Source organism: Limulus polyphemus, unplaced genomic scaffold (assembly GCF_000517525.1).
Source record: "Limulus polyphemus unplaced genomic scaffold, Limulus_polyphemus-2.1.2 Scaffold3387, whole genome shotgun sequence".
Lineage (NCBI taxonomy): Eukaryota > Metazoa > Arthropoda > Merostomata > Xiphosura > Limulidae > Limulus > Limulus polyphemus.
Genome location: NW_013668997.1, coordinates 1 through 23507, shown reverse-complemented (window position 1 = coordinate 23507; position 23507 = coordinate 1). Strand labels below are relative to the sequence as shown.

Here is a 23507-nt window from a genome sequence, read left to right as displayed (position 1 = left end):
GCGCGAAATTCATAACAAACAAACCTTCCTGACGATAATCTAGAACCATGTGTGGAACTATGGGGTGTATATGACATGGGGCCGTGGAGTTAAGTCTTAAATTTGAAAGTAAATAAGTTTAAAACTACCATATATATATTACTACTATTAAATACTATAGTAACAACAATTAACATGGGAAAATGGCATGTACAATATATGCACAAAGTTGTTTTATATTTATAAAGGATGCAAGGGAAAAGGACAAAACGCACGTGTACAAAGGGGCACCATAAAAAAGTTTGCATAAATAACTGGTATAGAAAAACTGAAAATATTATTCAGACAACCAGTCATGCAGAATTGACGAAATAAACCACAAAACAATAGGTGTTTGAAATGTAACTTGAAAAGATATATAGCCCAGGATTCCAGACAAAATCCTCTAAGAAATAAAAACATGAGGGAACATGGTCATTACATCCGAAACTGTATTGATTGGGTCTTCTAGCCCAACCAAGTCAATGAGCTAAGAGGGCATGAGAAAATTGGAATTAGCTGGACTTTTGTTGTGAAGCTCAGCTGAAAATTCTCCCTCTACCCAAAATGAGATAAAAAGTTCATTTTTTAAAAAAACCAGTCCATAAGTCAATAGCTTTATTGACGACAAGCCTTGTAATATGTTAATCAACACTAGTTTCATATTTACAAGAGTCTAAACTAATTTGGTAATATAAAGTGGGAAACACCTCTAGAGATGTAGGAAGAAGTTGGATTGATGTGAACAGGAAGTGAACATAAAGTTTAAATAAGAGAAGAGTTGGATGTTAACATAACTGTACGAAATTTCTTTATGATTATTGATGTATGGGTAATTCACATCAAGGAACATGAACACGGCAAACCATAAAATTAGAGTCAAGTCTGGACGGGACATTTCAAGATGTGAAGCTGTACAGAACATCAGAAGTGGGCACATTTGAGGCAAGTTGTAGGAAGTCTGATGTCAAATCCTCACATAAGGACAGCTTGCCACCTCACTTACAAGAGCTGTATATCCATAGCTGTAGAACTTTTGCAGCTCATCATTGTCATAGATTGCATGACTTGCTCATGGAATATCAAGATACCTTCTCCAGTATACTCCATAGCTTAGACCAAACAAATAAAATATCTCATAAGAGTGATATTGGAGATACAGTCCTAAAATTTCAGTTAGCCAGATGACTCCAACTTGCAAAACAGGTCGAGGCTTTTAAAGAAATGGAAACCATAAAGGAACAATGACTCTATTAAATGAGCACTAGTCTATGGGCGTCAACTGTTGAACTTATGAAGCAGAGAGATCGATTTACAAGATTTTGTCTGGATTTTCAACTGAGTTAAGAGATTTTTTTTAAAATTTAGTCAAAATTTTTATTAGTATTTTTTACGAAAATTTACACCTTCATGCATTTTCTCTTCATCCTCAAATTCTCTGCCTTTCTCATCACAATTAATAAATCGCAAGGTCAGACATATGACCATGTAGAAATTTTAGGATCAGACATTCTCCGAGAATAAGTTTTTCGCATGGTTTAATCTATAAGGCTTTATCAAATAGCAGATTTGAACATAACATAAAAGTATACATAAATCAAAATTCTAATCAAAGACCACTTACAGGGGATAATCAACTATACACAAAAAATGTTGTTTTCGTGAAATAATAGAAAAAGGATATACATTTTTATACATATATTGTTACTACAATATAATTAATTATTACAAAATATGTTCACAAATTCATAAAACATTTATTTAGATTTAATTTTCCGAAGAAAATTTAATCAACATTTACCATCATATGATGACCATTCAGCTAGTCCAAAATATTTTTTTACAGAATCCAGAAGACAGATGATCCAAGCCAAAGATAATTCGCCATGATCATCTTTGGTAGTACATCAGTGACAGAACAGCAAGCTGGATAACTTCAGAGAATAAATTGTCAGTGTAAAATAAACCTACTGAAAGGACCAGGGCTCCTGTCTAGACCACTTTCAGAGGATCACCAAGGATAGAACCACCAATGAATTTACTCGACCACCTATTTAGAGAGAACTCTCTCAGTGACTGGACAGTGTGTGATGATAAGGAACAAGAGGTAATCTCATCTGCATACTATAACCCTTGGAGAAGAAACACACTAAAAAGATTTGGTGAACATATCGTTTTGTGTGCTGTTTTATTTGAGTATTAGGATTGTTCAAGGGACTTCCCATTTCAAAAAGGGGCAGTGTTATGAGCTATATTTTTAATATTTTAACTTAGATGTTTGTTTCCTAGAGGACGCTTGACACAACATATTGAAATTTCATGACTGTTAAGGGTCAAGAAATTTCGTGCATTTTATACAAACAAGAGGATGATAGAAATATGAAAATAAGTAAAGAAGTGAGTGTTTAAGTTTAATGTTAGTGGTGAGAATTATGTGTCTATTCAGTTACTCGATCGATTAGCGAATAAATTATGTAAGTACACTTGTTTGCGAGATGGACGTACATTACTGCAGAAAATTTATGTTGAATTGTTTATTTGTAAAGTCAGGCTTATAACATAAGCACTTTTATTGTAGCAAAACGTTATGGGAGAAATTAAATTATTATTGTTATGTGGTCTGGACTTGACATTATTTTTACTAAATAATCCATAAGAACCAACCCAATAATAGAATACGTTACAACAATATGATGGTTGATCATTATGGACTATTTCCTTGAAATACTGTATTGTTTGTTTTTAATTCTCTCCTTAACCTTTATTACATAACTTTCATCTTGGAAACATTCCACTGATTCAAATACTTTTATACTTAATCATTGTCAAGATAACAGCCTTGGTGATTCTGCGTAGCATTGACCATCAGTCTTTATCTTTTATTTTCAAAACTTCGTTGAAAGTATAGATGCTTATCAAAATTTGGTATTAAATTATTATTTTTCTGTACTAATGTTTTCATTTTGCTAAATAGGATTACCTTTTGAGAAGGAATAATCTGAGACAGACTACTGAAGAAAATCCTTAGGTGGTAATTGGCAGAAAATCTTGCTCACGTCGAAAAATGAAAGAGGGAGCCTCTTGAGTAACCTTTAATCATGTAATTTGTAAAACTACATATATTTTAACAAATTAATAATATAGATACTTCATTTATAAGATTCATTTTATTATTATATATTCATATTTGATTGGTACTATTACCCACTGGTATTGTACCGGTCCACAAAAAGGCTGTGAAGAACGAAGAAAGAACTAGCATGTCTCTTAACGAAAGAAACTGCGCAATAGATGGCGCTACCTTACTTCGAAAAGTATTTCTGTTAATAATAATGTATGGAGACGGCTTGAATGGGTAATGAAGAAAAACTTTAATATAAGTTTAACATAACAGCAAATGTACAACGTTTCGACAAGGTTTTGTCATCATCAGGTACCTATTATTAGTCTCAAAGTGGGTTCCTCGTCATCGAATTATTTCTGTGAATGTTTAACGTTATATATCCGAAAGAGTCAAGAATTGGGTAATACATATTTGCCAACCAGTGCCGGAGCCACGGGGGCGCGAAAGGGCGCATTGCGCCCTCTAAAAATCTGCCTTAAAAAATAAATAATGCCTCTTTTTACTTTTTTCGAACTTGAATAATTCCAATGTACTCATGTATAAAAATATTAGGTAACCGAACTAATAGTTGCTGTAAATCAATATTTATAAAATAAAATATATTTGTACTTATGCTTTCGGCTTTTGTGTTTTTTATCGCATCGATGGCTGCATACCGCTGACGTGGATTATTCAGATTCGTCAGATTTCAAATAAGTTGTTATTGATCGATGCAACGTTGATCGTTCGTTTATTAATAAAATAAGAATTATAACTGAATTTTAGACAACGTGTTGCTTCTTACACAAAACAAGAGGATAATTCAATACACTAAATTATTCGTGTTGGAAGTGAATTATTGCGCAAGAAGGGAACTGTATGCACTCATCGAACAGTGAAGATAAGAAGACACATAACTGAAACCGTCTCTCATTCTTGTTTATGCATTGCTAGATTTACAGTGTTTGAGGCATTATTGTTATTGACGAAAAGATTCTATCCACGGCATCCATTTTGTTCTTCAGAGGGGAGGAAATGTCACTTTAATTGTTAGCAGGCACTTTAGTAAATTCTATATAATAGTTTTAGGAATCGGTCATAATACCCGGTCTTATTATCGGTCTGATGTACCCGGCGTTGCCCGGGGGATTTTATATATATATATTGGCATTTAGAAGTTTTTAAGCCTACTTATGTTCAAATGAGCAAGCACGCGTGATCCGTCAGCACACTGAATAGTTTTTTCACGTCTTCACGCTTCGACACCACCCTTACTGCAATAGACTTTTTTGTGCTTTATCTTCCTCTATAGGCTTCAAAAACATTTTAAAACGCTTTATAGCCTAAAACCTTCAACCGATCGCACCCGGCAAGTGATGACGTCATAACGTGACTGCGCCGTGATTGGTTAAATAGGCAGATCAGACATCGGATCGAAAAACTCGGCACGCCACTTTCTTGGTCAAAACACGCATTGAGTATACTAGCACCTGTCAACATTCATCTACAATCAATCAGTATAAGCTTGATGCAGGCCATGATGCTTATATCATCTTCGCGAGCATCCATTGCTTTGTTGAGAACGATGAAACATTTACCACTTTGCTGGATGAAGTTAAGCTGATTCTGAAAAATACTGCAGGTGATGATAACAGTGTAACAGTACAAGACCATCAGCCTGCAGAAAAGAGAAGACGTCGTGAAAACTCTGGTTTCAAAGACTACATTGTTGACCATCTGCAAAGAGATAACACCAATTTGTCAGAAAATGATAACCTCAAACGATCGTGGTTCTGTCTAATTGACAGTATCCTGGTTGAGCTTGATGAACGTTTCTCGGATAAAAATTCGCATCTTATTCGTGCCATGGAGCCACTACATCCCGAATCAAAACATTCCCCTGACAAAGACCGAATGGGATTTCTCGCAGACTTGATCGGCCTCGAAATGGACAGCCTTGTTTGGCTCAAATTGATGTTGCCAAAAAATACATCAGTGACCACTGGAGGAAAAACGGCAAACGTAACCTGGTGTATATTTTGCAACAGCTTTTCCATTTCAAATCGAAGGGCTTTCTAGCCATTACAGAACTGTATGAGGCAGCATTAACAATTGGATCTTCAACTACAACATGTGAAAGAGTTTTTTCTGCTCTGACAAATGTGCTTACAGACCTGCGTCAGTCGATGTCTCATGAAAGACTGGCGAACTTGATCCTCATCGGGTTTGAGAAGAGCATCCTTAATGATATATGTCAGAGTGTTGATGGGAAGCATAAGATATTGAGAAACTTCAATTCTATTCAGAATAGACAATTATAGTTGTTCTAATAGCAAAATTTGGACTTGATTTACATTGCTTTAATTAATTACAAGGGTCCAATCAACTTTCTCTGAGATTGACTCGTGCTTTTTGTTTTGATTAACCTACCAGTTCATACCTAACTTAAGCTCTTGTTGTCGGACATTAAGGATTTTTTCATGGGTTAATTTGCTTATGAATTAATAAGGAACATCAATAAATGATAAAAAAAAATTATAACGAAAACTGAAAATGATTACAATGTACTCGCGCATTTTGAGTTTGTCATTGGGCCCTCAATGTGTGCGTCCTGGCTACGACACTGTTGCCAATTATTATTATTGTTTGTTTTTTGTTTTGTTTTCTTCGAGAAAAGGGGTCACTTCTTAAGACAAACATTTAAAACACATTTGTGTCAAGGTTTGATAACAAATAATAAACTAAAAAGAAAATAATCTTTGGAATACTTTTTTTTCTGGCACGGCTTTTATAACTTACAGATTTATATCGTCAGAAATGATTAAAATGTAATAACTAGTTAAATATAAAAGTATGCATTTTCCTTCTAAAAATCAATAATATTTAGCTTAATAAATCATTTTTATCCTTTGAAATGGTTTCTTTACACTTACTTGCTAATTTTGTTTATTTAACCACGTTATGTTATGATAATTTTAATCCATTTTGATAACTTGTACAAATAGCAGTATTGTTATTAATTTCACATGACTTACAGTTGGCCCTATTTAGCTTTATTGTTTCTTTATTACCACACATTTTATGTAATATTATGAGCTATTTTTTCTAGTTTAATTATATATTAAAATGTGTTTGTCAGTATTTGTTTCAAAATAAAGTATATTAATTAATGCATTTGGTTCTTTATTATCTATAGAATGTTTGGTGTTTAACAAAAAAAAAACACACACACAAGGGCAACGCTGGTCTTTGAGGTACATAGTATTTTATAGTTACACAAAATGAATTATAATTTGTAATAGCATATTACCTGAAATGAAAAATGAGTTGTTTATGATAGTATATTATTTGTTGAGGTTTGATATTAATGCACTTAATTTGCAACACTTTCATGGTATCTTCCACTAAAATAGGATCAACATACAAAACCACAAAAACAGAAGACACTGAGAACTTGTATGTAGAGAGAAAACGAGTCAGACTCAACCAGAAGAAACAACAACTGTAACGTTGTTTCACTTTGAACAAAAACAACTCTCTAAGTAACAAAAGTTTTGATGGCACGTGATAACGCCTATTTCTGTAAACGGGTGGATCATCTGGTTGGGAAAGTCTAGATAACAACATTGAACTAGTGTTAAGGTTATTCTGATCAGGAACGAATGTCGTTTGGAATTACGTACAAGTTGAAGATATCTTTGGTAGGAGTCCAGTGTAAATACCCAGAAAGGAAAACTGAGACTTCCAGTACCTCTGCCTCTGCATATTCCCAGCGCGACAAACGTTGCTAAAAATTAATTAGAGATTTATCTAGTTTATCTATCTTACTTGTTTGTTTGTTTTGTAATTAAGCACAAAGCTACACAATGGGTTATCTGTGCTCTGCCCACCACGGGTATTAAAAACCGGATTCTGGCGTTGTAAGTCCGCACACATACCGCTGTGCTACTGGAGGGCTGTATCATATTTATATATAGACATATAAACCCGCACGAGTCCTGACCACAAGTGACCGCCTGATAACAGGATTTAACCTAGTTCTCAGCTGAGTGCATCTTGTTGATATAGAATATGTAACTAAGTGCAGGCAACCTACACTAAACTTTTGAAATATTAGATAAATACACCAAATAAAAATGTATTCATTTACCAAGTTGGAAAAAGTTGTTTGTTTGTTCGCCTGAAGTGGGTATTAGAAGAACTGAAACCAGCTGACAAAAACGGTTCCTCTTAACCAAACAGAGAGGTTGGCTGTCTCTCTTATAATTCATCCACAGGTGAAAATGCGAAACGTGTTTGGTATCACCACGTCTCGATTTCAAGACGCTTGGATCTGTAGTCTCATATGCTAACTATTAGGCCACACTTAGGCGGAAAAGACTGCAGCTATAAAATTTGCATACAGCGCTTATAGCATTTAAATGTACTGATTTTCTAAAAAAAAATGACAAAATCACAATTAACGATGGAATCTATCGTCCTGAGAAAAACAGACATTTTTTAAATTCCCAATCTCGTACTGTTGAAAGAAAGAGAAACACTTTAGATCAAACCCAATGATATTTTGTAAGAAAAACACTTCGATTAAAAACCATTTTTTCAATATATATGTTTTGTTTATGAAGATTACTTTAGACTTGGAGCTGATTTACTATTAATAGTTGCTGCCACTAATATTTATCTTTTAAATCAGTTTTGAAAGAAATTAAAACCAATGAAAAGTGAATTAGTAAGTTTCACTGAAAAGCATCTATAGAAGTAACAGCATGCTCTGTGTACAAACATAACACTTTCGTGCAACTACTACAAATAATCGTTTTTTTGTGGTTATTCCGATTAAATAAGAACATGAAACTCAGGCCGTTATAAACCATAGAATAACAGGAGATTTGAGGATAAGAAAGACCAGAACGGATGAAAGAAGTTTTCTGTTCAGTGAGAGAAGAAAAGAAGCAATCAAATTCACAAGTGGAACAAAAATCTTTATTTCACAAAAATTCAAGAGTGTGAACTGTAATTTTTACAAAAAAAATCGTCTAATATGCTATACATCATTCTCAACAACAGTATATCAAGCTATTCCTAAATAAAGATGCTGCTTGCACCATCTATTCTGAACAGCGTTCATTGATCCTTGAAATAACATGCATACCTTTAAAAAAAATCCCAATCTCGTATTGCTAAAAGAGAGTGAAAGAGGATAAATAAGAGAAATCTTGTTTGTAAGAAGAATGACTTAGGTAAACAGTGAAAATTAAACAGAGAAAAGGTCAGCATTTGGAACATACAACACTAATTGATATTAACTAAAAAAAAGACAACGAAAGTTTCAACAGCTTAACCTTCTTCTTCCAGATCTCGCGAGCAAGTCTCGGTTAAAACTCCAGCCCTGACGACAATAATTACTGTAAAACTTAGCCAATCAAGAATCAGAAGAGCTAGGATGTGGATTATCTTTCAACACACATGGAAAACGGGCGTGAGTAGCTTAAACCTCCGAGGTACTGACGACTACATATGTACCCTGTGAAGAAAGCAAGATAATCTTGAGTGAGACCTGCTGTAAAGACTACGATTCAGGACAAACTCTCGTTCTCATGACAAATATACGAACCAAAGTTTAATCGACAAATGGCCTGCTTCTAAGCGTACTAAGTTGGAAAAAGTAAAATAATGATAGAAACCAGTCATACTAATAACACTCATATCGAGAAACAACGTTCATGTTAAAGCATCTATTAAAAAGAACCACGTTAGGTCATAAATGAATACCATAATGATTAATTTTTAGATCCAAAACACCCACAAATAACGTACAGTCAGACAGTATAGCTTTCGAATCTGCACATGTCGATAAAGTTCAAATCGTGTTAAATACTGATGAATATTCACTAGTAAATAGCATAAATTAATCAAAAGGTGACAGCATTTAAACTATCAATATTACAGAAATGCCTCACTGAGCTATAGATACTATTATCGGATATCTTTTCTACTGAATAATTTAACAGAAAGGAAATAGATTTAATCTGATCGAAAGAAATTGTGGTTGGTTGTTGTTAAGTACAAAACTACATAATGAGCTATCTGTATTCTATCCACAGCAGGTACTGAAACCCGATTTTTAGCATCATAGCTCTGCAGACTTACCGCTGAGCCGCTTGTAGGGCGAAGTAATTGTGATATAGCTATATATATTAGAGAATATTCAAGGTTTGAATATTTTATCAGTTTCGAGAATTTTTCTATTTTATTGTTATATATAAACGTTCTGTCGTAGAATTTAGTCAATTTTATTATATTGTATGGGGATGGTTAAGAAGTTTTAAAAAATGCCATATTTACAGCTAATTCGTTTAGCAAACAATTAAAACACAGTAATCAGACTTGACATATTGTTTTCAACACGGTCATGTAATTATATAAGAAATACTTTTGTCTGTAATAATTACTCATTCCATACTTAAAATACTTCAATAAACTCCCTCCATCTAAGCTGTCTACAAATGGTTGAACATATTTTAAAACGAAATTAACTTTAAAAGAAGAAAAGAATGCAGTGAAGAACACGTTGTTCTAGTATCCTTTGGTACATTATCCCCAAAACTCTGTCATCCTTCGTTTACTACTGCAGATGTGTTCGACACTTGACAAGCACGTTGACTAAACAGGTGTTCTAGAACAGCTTTGGTTGTGTTCTTGAGATTAGTGCCCAGCTGCATTAGATCTGGAGAGTGTAACACTTAGGATAGCAATCCCACAAAACTGATCAGTTTGGTTGGATATTATGCAGTGTCTAATGAATACAAAGTGGATTTTGGTTTGATGTCCAGTTTTTATTGAAGAAACACGTGTTTATAACACCGTCAGTTTCCAATAACGGGAAATATAACTTCTCCAGCTTGTCAAGATATGTAAGTCCAGTGATTTAGTTACTGAGGCAACACTATATTTACTTATACTGGATCATTTAGTACACCTCTTAGGATAGATAGATATTGTGTCTTTAAGTTGTTTATTTCATCGTTTAATTGTAGTGTTCCGTGACACTAGTGCACGAACGATTTGTCAGAATTGGCGTTGCGCGAGAATAATAGACTTTAATTCAGATTCCACGTACCAGAGAATGGTCTGTAATTTTTGCTGAATGGTCATAATTTTAGAATTACCTGTTGATAAAAAAGTGAATCTTGGTTTAGGCCAAACTGATGAGATAGAATAGGACTTAAAGTTTCATTTCATACGTATACTTCATCGCATTTCCTTGTGGTATTATTGTTGTTTACTGGTCTACAAAGTGTTTTCTTTATAATTGAGTTAAAATATGTATTTCAGTAAACAAGATACATGAAAACTGTTTTAATAATTTTGAAAACCTAAAAGTTCCATTTTAGTATTTTTTTTATTCTATTTCTTTTTCTTATTGTTATAAAAAAAGAAAGTGGAAAAAAATTAAGCCCAATAGTATAATAGTATATTTTTTTACAACTAAGCCCAAAAGTTTAATCACACTTTGAGCTTTGATGCTATTACGACCCTGTAACTATCTTTTATGACGTACGATTTATATGTCATATTTGATTACATTATTCCAATCGACTCGAAGTTCGAATCCTCGTTGCTGAATATGCTAGCTCTTTTAGCCGAGGGAGGGCTTATAATATGATGGTCAATCCCACTATTCGTTGGTAAAAAGTAGTCCAAGAGTTGATGGTGGGTGGTATTGACTAGCTTCCTTTCCTCCAGTCTACCACCGCTAAATTATAGACGGCTAGCATAGATAACCCTCGAGCAGCTTTGTGCGAAATTCAAAACAAAAGAAACTTTACTCCAAAGTATTTTCTGTTTTAACGTCGATAAGGTTTACTTTGTAATTTGTCCGTTTTTTTCACAAAATTATCCCATTTTGAAAAGGCATGTTGTCTTAACTGAACGGTATACTAAAATATATATATATATATTACATGTTTAATAATATTTACCAGCAGACCCCGCCCTTTATGATATCATATACTCCTAGATAGACTGATATATTAAATTATTTACATTATTTATTATTAATGTTTAGTATTGATCTATGTATGTGGCCTGCTTTGATCAAATATTATTGGTAAGTTATATTAGAATATTGCTAAACGATGTAGAACCAAAGCATATAGCATTTTGTAGAAGGAAGCCTTCCCCATGAAAGGGAAAATTAGGACAGTATAGACTGTGTAGGAGAGTAATTGGATTCGTAGTTGTCCCCCTTTCTCAAGTAAATCTAGAGTAACACCTTTATCCACAAAGTGAAGGCTACAGTTATGAAAGAGAACCTTCCGACCTCTTCCTCCACAAAAAAATACAAATAAGGACTTGAAGCTGATGAAGGCTCATAATCTGAAGGTTCACAATCTTACAGCCATATCTCAAAATCAACAAATTTTTACTGAGAAATATAGCCGCAAAAAAATTGAAATCTCACATCAAACTCATTAATTGACTACATACCTCAAATCCTCCGATGTAGTTCCAACGGACTTTTGTGTCTTTGGTGTACTTAAACAATGATCTTGGAAACTAGCGTCCATGTACCGTGGATAATGATGAATAACATTCTACATATGTCCACCAAGTTTCATTAAAATCCGATCATTTTTGACTGAGTTATAGAGGAAAAATTGTGTGAAAAATCGGCCTCCATGTTAACAGATAGGAATTTTTAGGATTTTTGTGACCCAACCTTGACCTTTGACCATCCAAAAATTAACCATTTCTAAGTTACGTCATGTATACCAAATTTCGTCCAAATCCATTGAAACGTTTTCGAGAAATCTTGTTAACAAACATACACACACACACGGGGGAGTAAAAACATAACCTCCGTCCACCTTCGGTGGCAGAGGTAATAACAACGTCATACGACATGTTTCTAAAAAATATGTGGTATAATGATATAAGATAGAAAACCACGAAGAGTATTATTTTTCTTTAATTTTGTAAGCTGTAGAAGAGTTAGAAGCTACATGATTCAGGTCTATAACTTGAATTGTTTAGAGACTTAGATAACTTGCCTTTGGGTGGTCGGTACCATTCTGTGTGATGTGTGCTATTAGCTTACTCTCTGGAACCTTTGCTGCAGAGGTATATGGATGTGAAAGGTTATTTATTTTCAATGCTTTAACTCATCGTTTTAACAGGTAAAAAGGGTGTCTTAATCTGTAAAAGGCTTTTAACACCTTAAAATTTATTGTGTTTTTCTTTCATCTCTAATTCTACCCTTTAGGAACATTCTCATATTCAAAAAGAACTCAGAAGACTACAAAGTGACGCATAAAATTAGATGAGTTATATTGTTTAAGATTTCGTTTTCTTATGGTTTACTTCAAATTATACTAAAAATGCTGAAATTGTGCAGAGAGATTTGAAGTATTTGTTGAGCTAGGATAATGCATAGCACATACCTTTTAATCTTAATAAAAGTGAGTTTATCATCTTACAGCCTTGCAGGGGAACTATTAGGAAGTCTTTAGAGTTTCTAAACAATGTACGTTCTCTGATAATAAGGCAAACAGGATTTTAAGTTGTATACATAGAAATATTAATTATAAGCCAGTGCACTATTAGGCATTGATCAGGTCTCATTTGTAATACTGTGTTCAGTATTGCCACTTTATGAAATGATGTTGAGTTGTTGGAAAGGGTTAAGAGAAGAGCTATCAGGATGTTTCCAGAGTTTGAGGAATTATGAATTGGTTTGTTTTAGCGCAAAGTCACATTGGGCTATCTGCGCCCTATACACCGCAGGGAATCGAGCCCCGGATTTTAGCGTTGTAAGTCCGTAAACTTACCTTCAACTCACCGGTGGACTATCCTATAGGTATAATTTGAAATCTTTTATGTGTTTTCGTTAAAAAGCAGAGGGAGTTAGAGGGATATGATTAAGGTAGTTATGATTCTTAGAGGTTTTGGAATCCATAGTAAAAGATGTATTCAAACGGAGTAGACGGCACAAATTAAAGGTATGGAAAACTTAAACACAAATACAGTTAATTTAAGACGGTCTTATTTTTCTAACAGAATTATTGGTTTGAGAAACACTTTATATTCAGGTGTGGTAGAGGCCGTAATGTTGAAAGAGTCTCAAGAAGAGGTTGGATGAGTATTTTGCAGACCGTGGTTGTGTATAAGAAAATAGTTTTTTTTTTTTTTTTGTTCTCAGTTAATTTAAGGCGGTGTTATTTTACTAACAGAATTGTCGGTTTGAGAAATACTTTATATTCAGGTGTGGTAGAGGCCGTAATGTTGAAGGAGTCTCAAGAAGAGATTGGATGAATATTTTGCAGAAATAGCTTTTCTTCTCAAGTATTTATTTAGTTCGCAGTAGAATTGTGGTAGAAAAGGGGATAGCCTAGATGTTCAAAGGACTCCAAGTTATATCTTAGAAATTAGATGGTTTATATACTATACGATAATCAGTCGGTGAAATATATCTTTACAAGCGCGTTTTCCGAGGGTAGCTCTGAGGATTTTCAGAAACTGTTACCAAATAAACTTTGAAAAATATTTAAGAGTTTTAGCTTAGTTTCAAGTGCTGGTACTATTTTTCAAAATTTGAATTGTGATATTAGCGCATGATAAAAATTTTGAAATAGCAAATAAATAAAAGTACAATTTGTTCTTGTTCATAAATTTTATTTTGCTTATGGTAATAATTAAAAAATATATCCTGAAGTGGGAATCTGTGTTTTTCATAAAATATCAGTGATATGAGACTGCTATATATTTTTGCAATTAATTTTATATAATACAAATGCGATACAAGCGACACGTAATTTGTTTGCTATGTAACCTTAGCATATCTACACGTAAGGAAGAAAGTAATTTAGCAAATTCATAAATAGTGGATTTTGACAGCAAATCCCTTATTTCCTTTGTATTACTGGCGTTTATCATTTATAAACATAACACAGTGAAAGTAAAGGTAGGTTTATGTTTTAGCTTAACACATAAGTTCAACTAAATTTAATTTTAATTGTCATACTGTTCAGTACCGGTAGGTTCCACATAGTGTATCACGTTGCCAGAAATTTTTTAGTTTTGTTGTACGTTCTATGACTCCCATTGTTAAGTGTTGGTGAAATCATTCATATTCTATACTAAAACTTTTAGTAGAATATATATAGGAATCCAAGCATTAATGAAAATTGTGCCATAGTGAGATTAATTGCTTTATTGATTTCTTTTTACACTTTTTTTTTTTGCAATACTAATAGTAATAGTATTGTACTTTTATTTTATTTTTAGTATTTCAGTTTTTACTAAGTTTAAGAACCTTATAGTTGTAGATAATAAAGTCACATATCCATATGTAATTATGTGCATGAAAAGTTTTGGAAAAACTTGTTTAAAAAGCTTATTTTGGACCCCATTAATAATTCAAGAGTTAAATCTAATTACAAATTTAGGTTTTTTTTAATAAAGTTTTCACTTACATTTATTGATTTACAAGATCTAAAACCTAAACTCTCAAAGTCAAACCTTATTGTATGAGATAGTGTTGATAGACTCAAGTGCTGTAGGAATAATATTGCTTTTATTGTTCTTTAATTTATAAACTTATCACTTATACTGTTAGTTTAATAGCAAACAATTTCAATGGGTTTGGATGGTGTGTTGCAAATATAATGGGATTTATGCACACCAATAGACAAAATCTATTATGAATAAGATTTAGTTTCAAAGATGGCAGAACCTACTGCCAAAAATCAACTTTTGTGTAAAGGCATTCAAGTAGGTAAGATGCATTAATTGAGAATGAGGATTAGAGCATTAATTACATTGGTATGATATGAAGATGGATTTTGTTTGAATGCCAGCCAGTAAAATAGATAGTAAACATGAAAACTTAGGTGAAACATAGAAGCAGATTCTTGGAATCTGGAGGAAGTTGGTTCACTAGTACAAAAAAAGTAAGATGCCACAACACTGATATGTGGGGCTGGAGTGGATACCCCCCCCCCCCATTTGCTTAGGGGTTTGAGGGCCTGACTAAGAAAATTTTAAAACGTTGGGGCCAAAGTGGGGAATTTAGTGTTATTTAAAATAATCATAATTATGATTAAATTAATCAGTCATGAAAACAAATCCACTAATCAAAATTACTGTTTCTTGTTATTACTGTTTTTGATTATTTCTTACTATCTTATTAATTGCCATGTTGATTTCTCAGTATTATTTTCACTTAATTCAAATTGTTCAGCTTAATATTGATTAGTGTTAAAACTCGCAAAAACAATCAAATTATCTAAATTAGTGTTTCCAATTGTTACTATTTTTGATTATTCCAACTATCCAAATCTTGTGAGAATTGTCAAATAATCAGCCCAATGATTAATAAATTTGCAAGTTCTACTAATTGCCAAGCTCTAACAGTCTAAGTCTGGAGCACATTTGATTATGATTTGAGCTACAGAATTTCTGACATATAATAACCATACCCTTTTATGTCCAAATAAACTATATTATTTATTAAGCTTGTCCCTTCCAAGGTATAATCCAAGGTGAGATATTCATCTCTATTAAGAGTTAATTAAAACCTGAACCACTTCAGAATTATTTCACTGTCCTAATTATTATACATTTCTGTGTGCCTGTAACAAAAGCTCACAGCAATAATGTCTTCTGCTAAATTCACAGTAATAATAAGGGGGTTTGAGTGCACGTATTAGTGCTTGTTGCCTGCCTGTCCACAAATAACAATTTAAAGTTTATCACTATTTTAGCTTGTTTCCTTTTCTTTCTTTTAAACTAATGGATGCTTGAGCTTGATAATTTTATATTTATCATATTTGTTCTTAAAGGCATTCAACGACTTTGCCTCCAGAATAACTATCATTATTGACTATTACATTCCATTTGCTTACTGCTCTTTGTGTATAGAAATTTCTTCTTGTTTCCCTATTACAATGTTTTTTGTATATTTTTGCTGGGTCCCTTGGATTCATTATAAATAATTTTTCAGCATTTATATCTTCAAATCCCTTGATAATCTTAAAGGTGTCTATTATGTCTCCTCTATGCCTCCTCTTCTCCAGTGTAGTTAGATTTAATCTCCTCAGTCTCTCTTCATTAGCTCAGGAACCAGTTTTGTGGCTCTTCTTTGCACTCTTTCCAAGGCATCAATATTTTTTTTTAGGTATGGTGACCAAGCTTGTACATCATACTCTGTTGTTTAATGTGTATATACTGTTAATTATTGTATATCTAGATTTTGTTAGAAAGTGTGCACTCTCCACCTGTATAATAATAATAATAATAATTAAAACTATATATTACAAAGAGGATATGTATGTGTTAAGTGTCTCATCCAGGAATTACAATATCATCATGCTGTACATGACTAAAACCCCTACTTTACCTGAACTAAAAACAAAGTGGTAGGAACTCTCTTTGCTTACAGAAACATTCAGTTGCTTTTGTTCTAGATTTATTAATAACAACCTTGGTTTGAGTAATAAAAAAGAACAAGGGCTAGCACAAACTAGTTTAGCATTAGTAGGTCCCACAGTGTAATGGGATATTATTTATATGTGTAGCACAACAATTTGAAATTATGGTTTGAATGCTGAAATCTGGCAGTACATTGGAAATTAATATTGCCAACATATAATTAACTGTGTATGAGCAGGATGAAGCCAGAGAAAACTGGTAGAGGTCTGCAGCAATACTGATGTATTGATGTCAGAGGAGATTATTTCTACAAGAGCAATGAACTTGCATCAAATCTTTGCAGTACAGTATGAATTCTACAGCAGTTCTGCATGGCCTGCTGTAGGACACAAGTGTCTATGAGCATTTCTAAGAATGGTTTATTATGCTCCACCAGAATTTCTAGTTGAAGTTCTGAAAAATCTGGTAGTATCAATTCAAGTTATCTCATTTGATTAAGCAAATTCACCGGCACCTTAATATCAATAAAACTAAAGCATATGGAAAAGCAATTGTAAGTTATGCTCAACCATGAATATGGAACACTTTCCCAACCTGTCAAGTTGTATGCTGTTGTTTTTGATTGGGAACCACATTCTCCCATACAATGTGACCGTGTATTAAACCATCTCAAAAGTGGCGAAGATGTTGATGAGCCACAGTATAATCCTGCTTGATGGGATCTGTGGAGCAGCACTCCTCCTCTAACAGAAAGATTCGTAAGCTTAGAGACCAAAATACCACTACCTGTACCTATTTGTCTGGAAACAGAGAGAAGAAAATTAAAGCTTGGATCAGAGATCAAGCTTAAAAGTTTGAGAACCATTAATTCAAGATGGATCTTCCATGTTGCCAGTAGAATGTTTTAAGAGCTTATCTCCTCCTCTTCTGAAAATATTAAAGAAGTAATTTGACCCCATTGAGAACTAGGACAGTTACTTGCCTTCAGTCATAACCTTTGTAAATTACTTGAAACTCCCTGGTTACACCAATATGGAAACAAGGTTGGCTGAGTGCTGATAGCATTTGGATCTTAGCCTGGGCTGTGTCTTTCCAAATATTGAGTGACACCTTATAAGTTGTTAACTAGGAGCTTTCCATCATGCTTATGGGTTTCTGAAGTGTGTGCCATTGCCTTGCAAAGCTTTCACAGAAGATACTTGCAGTCAACGATGAGTAACTTAGTTACCCATGTAACTCATCTTGAAACACAGACCAAGGAGTCTAATGTGTGCACAAATCAATTTAGTCTTGACTAGGCCCAAGGGTGCAGTGAAAATGTGCACTATGGTAAAAGCTTGTTTTACTAATCTTATGATATTCTTTAAAGAGATGCAGTAAGTTTAAGGGAATTTAATGGAAGGCTTGATAAATATTTGGTTGGCTTTGAGTTTTTTTTTTTGTTAGTTTAGGAGATGGGACAGCCTCGATGGATTAACAAGCACTATGTTATTCTTAAATGTGATGTGCTAACATTTGCAATAAAAATTGCACTAGAGTCCAGATTTCCTCAAAACATAGAATTTATATGAAGAATTCTTAGCCTGTGTAAACTATAAACAAAATATTTTAAAGAAGCCTTATTATAGAGGAAATAAACATGACATAAGTGTTCTTAAAACTTCTTTATTAGTATTTTTACTGATGAAGGAGAACATGTATTTGTAATTTCTTCAGTTTCCATAGTGATGGAGAGGCTTTTTCTTAACTGTTGTGTTTACTTAAGAAAAATGATTTTAGAATAGTGATCTCACTATTGAAAGGTTTTATGTTAGTTAAATGTTTGTGGAAGAGATATGATACATTTAGATAATTTAGTGTTTAGTATTTGTTGTTTAAGTATTAAGAATGTCCTTCTGTCTCATCACTGAGTCTGATATATTTTTTTTCAAATCTTATTGATATATATTTCACAAACTATACATTATCACATGAAAAAATTATCTTCATCTTGGTTATTGTTCTGCATAGACGTGGTTTCCATACTGACACCGAGTTTCCTTGTGAAAGCTTGCACATTGGAAGAACCATCTAAATAGATGCTTACTGTGTGTAGGCATAAAGCCCATCTGATTTGTAAATAGTTGAATGAAGCACTAAATTGTGAATGAACAATATATTTAAATCTAAAATTACAAGGAAGTACATACTACATTGTCTTGCATTGAACAACAAGAATGTAATACTTACTTGTCTGACAGAGCTTTTATACATGTAAAACTAAAGTCAGCAACACATAGCACTTCTATTAAATAAAGAAAGAAAGATAAAAACGTAAAATAGTTAAGTCTTTAAAATTTGCCATGCCATTAGGACAATCTATTTTACAAGTTAAAATTCAGAATTTTAATTTCCATATTAAGTACCACCACTCTCAATTCAGTTTGTCCAGAGATTGAAAAAATCTTCCGACAGACAACCTATCTAAGACCCAAACAATTTTGAGCTTATGATCAAATTATCTCCACTTTTATGCTACATCAAAAACAATTGCAACTATTCTTGAATATTGCCATATCTCAAGATTTTTTGAAAGAGGAATTATAAATGGTTTTTGTACGTGTAATAACGGGTTTAGTAGACTATTACATCTACATCCAGACATTCAGCTGGAGGTAAGGTTTTTCTAAATGTTCACAATCGTATATTTAACTATTTCCTGCCATTCCAAGCAGTTACCTGGAATGCAAGTTACCCCCAAATCACAGGATGATTTTTTCCAGTGGCTCACTCACATGCCTGACTTCAGCTACATCAACTTTAGATTTGCTGTTAGGTAGCTACATAAGCTCTTGGTTTTCTGCAAGTTATGTCATTAATTCCTACATTTTGTATGCATATCTTTAACCTACTTATTCTCTAGTGCTTTTCTCAGTTCCATTACCTCCTCATTTAACTAGCATATTTAACTTTCATCTGTAACAATTCTCTCTCAATAGATAAAGCTGTCCTTTAACAAGCATGAGATTTCAAGTCTCATCAACGTTGAGACTAATCCTATTACTTTTTTTAAGTTTTTAGTCTTAACATTTGATGTATCCAACATAATTAGTGCCATGTATTCCTTTTCTCCTTCTAACAACAAAAGTCACAGTTTCCAGTGTGGTCGTTTGAGTTGTTAATAAGTGCATTTTTGGAATTGCTAGCAGGGTTAACCTTTCACCTCAGTAGAGCACTGGCCTAGTGTACAAGAGGTCTTGGATTCGAATCTGAGCCAGTGAAATGTAAAAATGGGTTTACCATACAAGTATTTTTTTAAATAAAATAGGTCTCATAACATGAAGTTTGACAAATCCAATAACCATTAAATTTCTGAATTAAATTCATTGAAATTCTCTTGTATCCCAAACAGGATAAGTCTTATCATTATTATATGTCTCTCTCTTAAACCACAAATAATTCTAACAAATCAGGATAAAATAATAAATAATATTCAACATTAATATATAGATAGGCCTAAATAAAATGTTTTTAATTGTGTACCAGTTTAACGTTGAATATTATTTATTACTTTAACTTTATACACAAGTGCCAAAATACTATAAATCAGGATAATTTCTGTTGTCAAAAAAAGGTTGTAACTAAGCTGTGATTGTTACTTTAGTAAATGCACACAGTAAGAAGTCATAAGATTTTGCATATAATTGTGACTTTTGGGCTTAAAAAAGCAACAATATTAGTATTATTTAAATCATCAGGATATTAAAGTAGTCAGCATTGTGATTGTGCAATAAAACATGAGGATATAAAATGCCATGAATTCCTAAATTTAAGAAGACATTCAAATAAAGATCACGTGACATCTGGCCTTTGGACACTTATTATAAGTATCTTCAAAAAAGGGAACTACAGTATTAGTTTGGAATCCCAGTATTCTTTCTGACTGAATTATAAAGGTCTTTCCAAATTCCCTTATCCTAAGTAAATGATCCCATGCCTTTCAATATTAAAACACGCGTTTTTCTAATTCTGAGACTTAATTATGTCAGTAGAAAAACAGGTTTTGGGTTTGTTCACTGTTGATGCCAAAAATTATAGTGAATATCCTTAATTTTCTTTATTTCTACATTTTGGAAACTTAGGGTATAAGCTTGAGTGGGTATTAGCAGTCTATTAATGCTATTCTGTACCACTGTTATTGACTATGTAGTGTATGTAGAAGTTCTCTAATTGTTTGAGAAGGTGGGTTCATTGAATCCACGTCGGTGACCAAAGTTTAATCATACTTCAATAAAGCAAATTTAGGGTAACATTAAACTTGCAAAAAAAAAGTTACAAAGGTCTGTCAGCTAATTATGTAATCACAGAAATCATGTCGATGACCTTCAACGTTATAAAAAAAAAAAGTAAAATCCCTCAGCTTATTTTCTTTGATTTAGTGCTTGTAAGAAACTTCTGCTGATCACTAAAGTTTTTTATCTTAGATTGTTGAATATTCATTTGTTTTATAACTTTTTGTGAATCATTCTGAAAATTTCCAAGAACTATAAGAAACTACTAATGCAGCTAAATAAAATTCCTTGCTGTTACACACAGACGTGTCAGTCGAATATACATTATTTCTCATTCACTTTTGATAGTTTTATTTTTGATCGTTTAAATGTTTTGCTTTCATTTTTGCCTGAACTATTTTAGTTTTTACTTAGATGTGTATTGTGTAGGAATTTGCTAAATTATTAGCTAATTAAAAAAACTAAAATTAATCTGTAGTGATGAAATATAGTACAGAAGTTTGACAAAAAGTGTTTGGCAATGCACAGATTAAAAGGTACCTAAAACAGCATACATGTCCTGGAAATTTGCCCACTGTATATTTTTTTATTTAAAGGATCTTTTAAATCTCTGAAATAAACAAATTAGCCTTGAGAAAAGAATTTGGTAGTATTCCATTCCAAAAGCAAAATACTTGCATATGTGTATTACTAAGTCCAAGTATATATTTATACTTAGACTGTAAGTATAGGCACATATACATAAACATGCAATTGTTTTGAATTATTTTTAATAAAACAAATTAAACAATTAGTAAGTAACTTGGAATTTGAAAAATATTCAAGATAAAGGTGACTTTTTTTTCATATGTACTTGATGTTAACTTGTTCCAAAATAAGATGTGAATTTTTTATGTTTAAACTGATTGGTTATCCATACTTGGAACCAGACTGATACACTAACAGTTAGTTGACTTATATTTTAAGATAAAAATATATACGACCAAGAATAGTAAGCACTATTGTAAAAATAGTTATCTTGGTAATGTGTGTACATATCCGAGTGATTCATGTAAGGCCTTTTAGGTTTACTACTGAACTTTCTAGCTTATTAAAATGCATGATGATTTTGGTTAGTGCTTATAAAGGCCGATTTATTGGAATTTCTTATATCAGAATATGTCTTCAGAATGTTATATAATTTACTTATAATAAGTTCTAGTGTTGATTATATACAAAAACAAAAAACGATCCAACCATATTTCAAGTATTTGGTAATGGAAGACTTGTGAAATAATAACTAACACATTATCTCATTGTAGTGAATAGTTTGAAGTTTTGGTTAAATGTGTTAATTTTGTTTTTAAAATATTGTATATAACATTCAATTAGAGCTTTTCAATTAGTGTAATTTGACAATTTGTTAATCATTACATTCAACTAATCAATTATTCTCAAACAAAATTCGGATAGTTGGAATAACTGAATAGTTATAATTGGAAGTTTGATTAGTTGATTATATTTGTGACAGTAATTAATGTAATCATAATTTTGATTAATTGGTTATTTTATGTAACAATAGTAATTTATGCTCATAAATAGTCAATTATATTGATATATCAAGTTATCTGCCTAGTTCTGTATTCAATGTTAGCATATTTTCTTGTGTCAAAAATACTTTAAAAATTATGATGATTTGAAAACTCCAAGTAGAAGTTTTAAAGATACGTGTAATTGAATGTACCTTTAAGATGTGGAAAAACTTGTTCTAAAATGGATTTGATGTAAATATATCAAACAAGATCCCTGACTTTTATACTTGAACATACTGTAGTGTTTCTTGATAGTTGTCCACTTAAATCATATCTCATCTCAGAGATATGTATAATTTAAATCATTTAGGATCAAAGATAGGTAAATGACTGTTCAAGAAACTTCATACTTTGGTGCTGCTAGCTGTGAGGATGCTGCTGTTGCTTTACAAAAGGATTTAGATCATTTAGTGAGTTGGGTGAATACATCGCACATGGGTTTTAATTATAATAAATGCAAGATAATGCATGTGAGTTATCATAATTTGGATAGGAATAATCTTAAGAGTGTTATGAAAAAAGGGATTTCAGTGTAATGGTTAATCAGCCTCTTTAGACATCCAAACAGTGTGTTGTTGGTAGTGGTAGGACAAATAGGTTATATTTACAGAAATATTGAATACAAATCTAAAGAGGTTATAATTTCATTAGTTAGGCCAGATTTGGAGTATTGTGTTCAGTCCTGGCCTCCTTACCTAAGGAAGGACATTGAGTTGGTGGAAAGGGTTTAGAGGAGGGCTACTAGAATGATTCCTGGGATGGAGGGGTTGTCATATGAGGAAAGGTTAAGATCTCTGGAGTTGTTTTCTTGTGAAAAAAGAAGAGGTAGGGGGGATCTGATTGAGTTAAGGGAACTTATAGTGTTAATATATCATACTTAATGGTGTGAATAGTAGAACTCGGACACAAATACAAATTATGGCAAGGTAGGAGTCATCTTCAGTTAAGGCAGTTATATTTTTTCTAACAGTTTAGTTAGCCTGTTAAACAAGTTGCCTTTAGAAGTTGTAGAGGCAGTAAATTTAAGTGAGTTTAAGAGAACACTAGATAACTGCATGAATAATGAGGGTTGACTTTGAGGATATATATATATATATATATTGTTGGTAGAAA

At 32.6% G+C, this 23507-nt stretch overlaps 1 long non-coding RNA gene across 1 annotated transcript; it reads left to right on the top strand.

Annotated features, from left to right (window-relative positions):
* Positions 1 to 13939: 13939 nt before the first annotated feature.
* Positions 13940 to 19221, top strand: LOC111088234. Its single transcript, XR_002612827.1, has 3 exons — positions 13940 to 14084; positions 17812 to 17813; positions 19212 to 19221. It is a non-coding gene; the product is annotated as an uncharacterized LOC111088234 (long non-coding RNA).
* The last annotated feature ends 4286 nt before the right edge of the window (positions 19222 to 23507 follow it).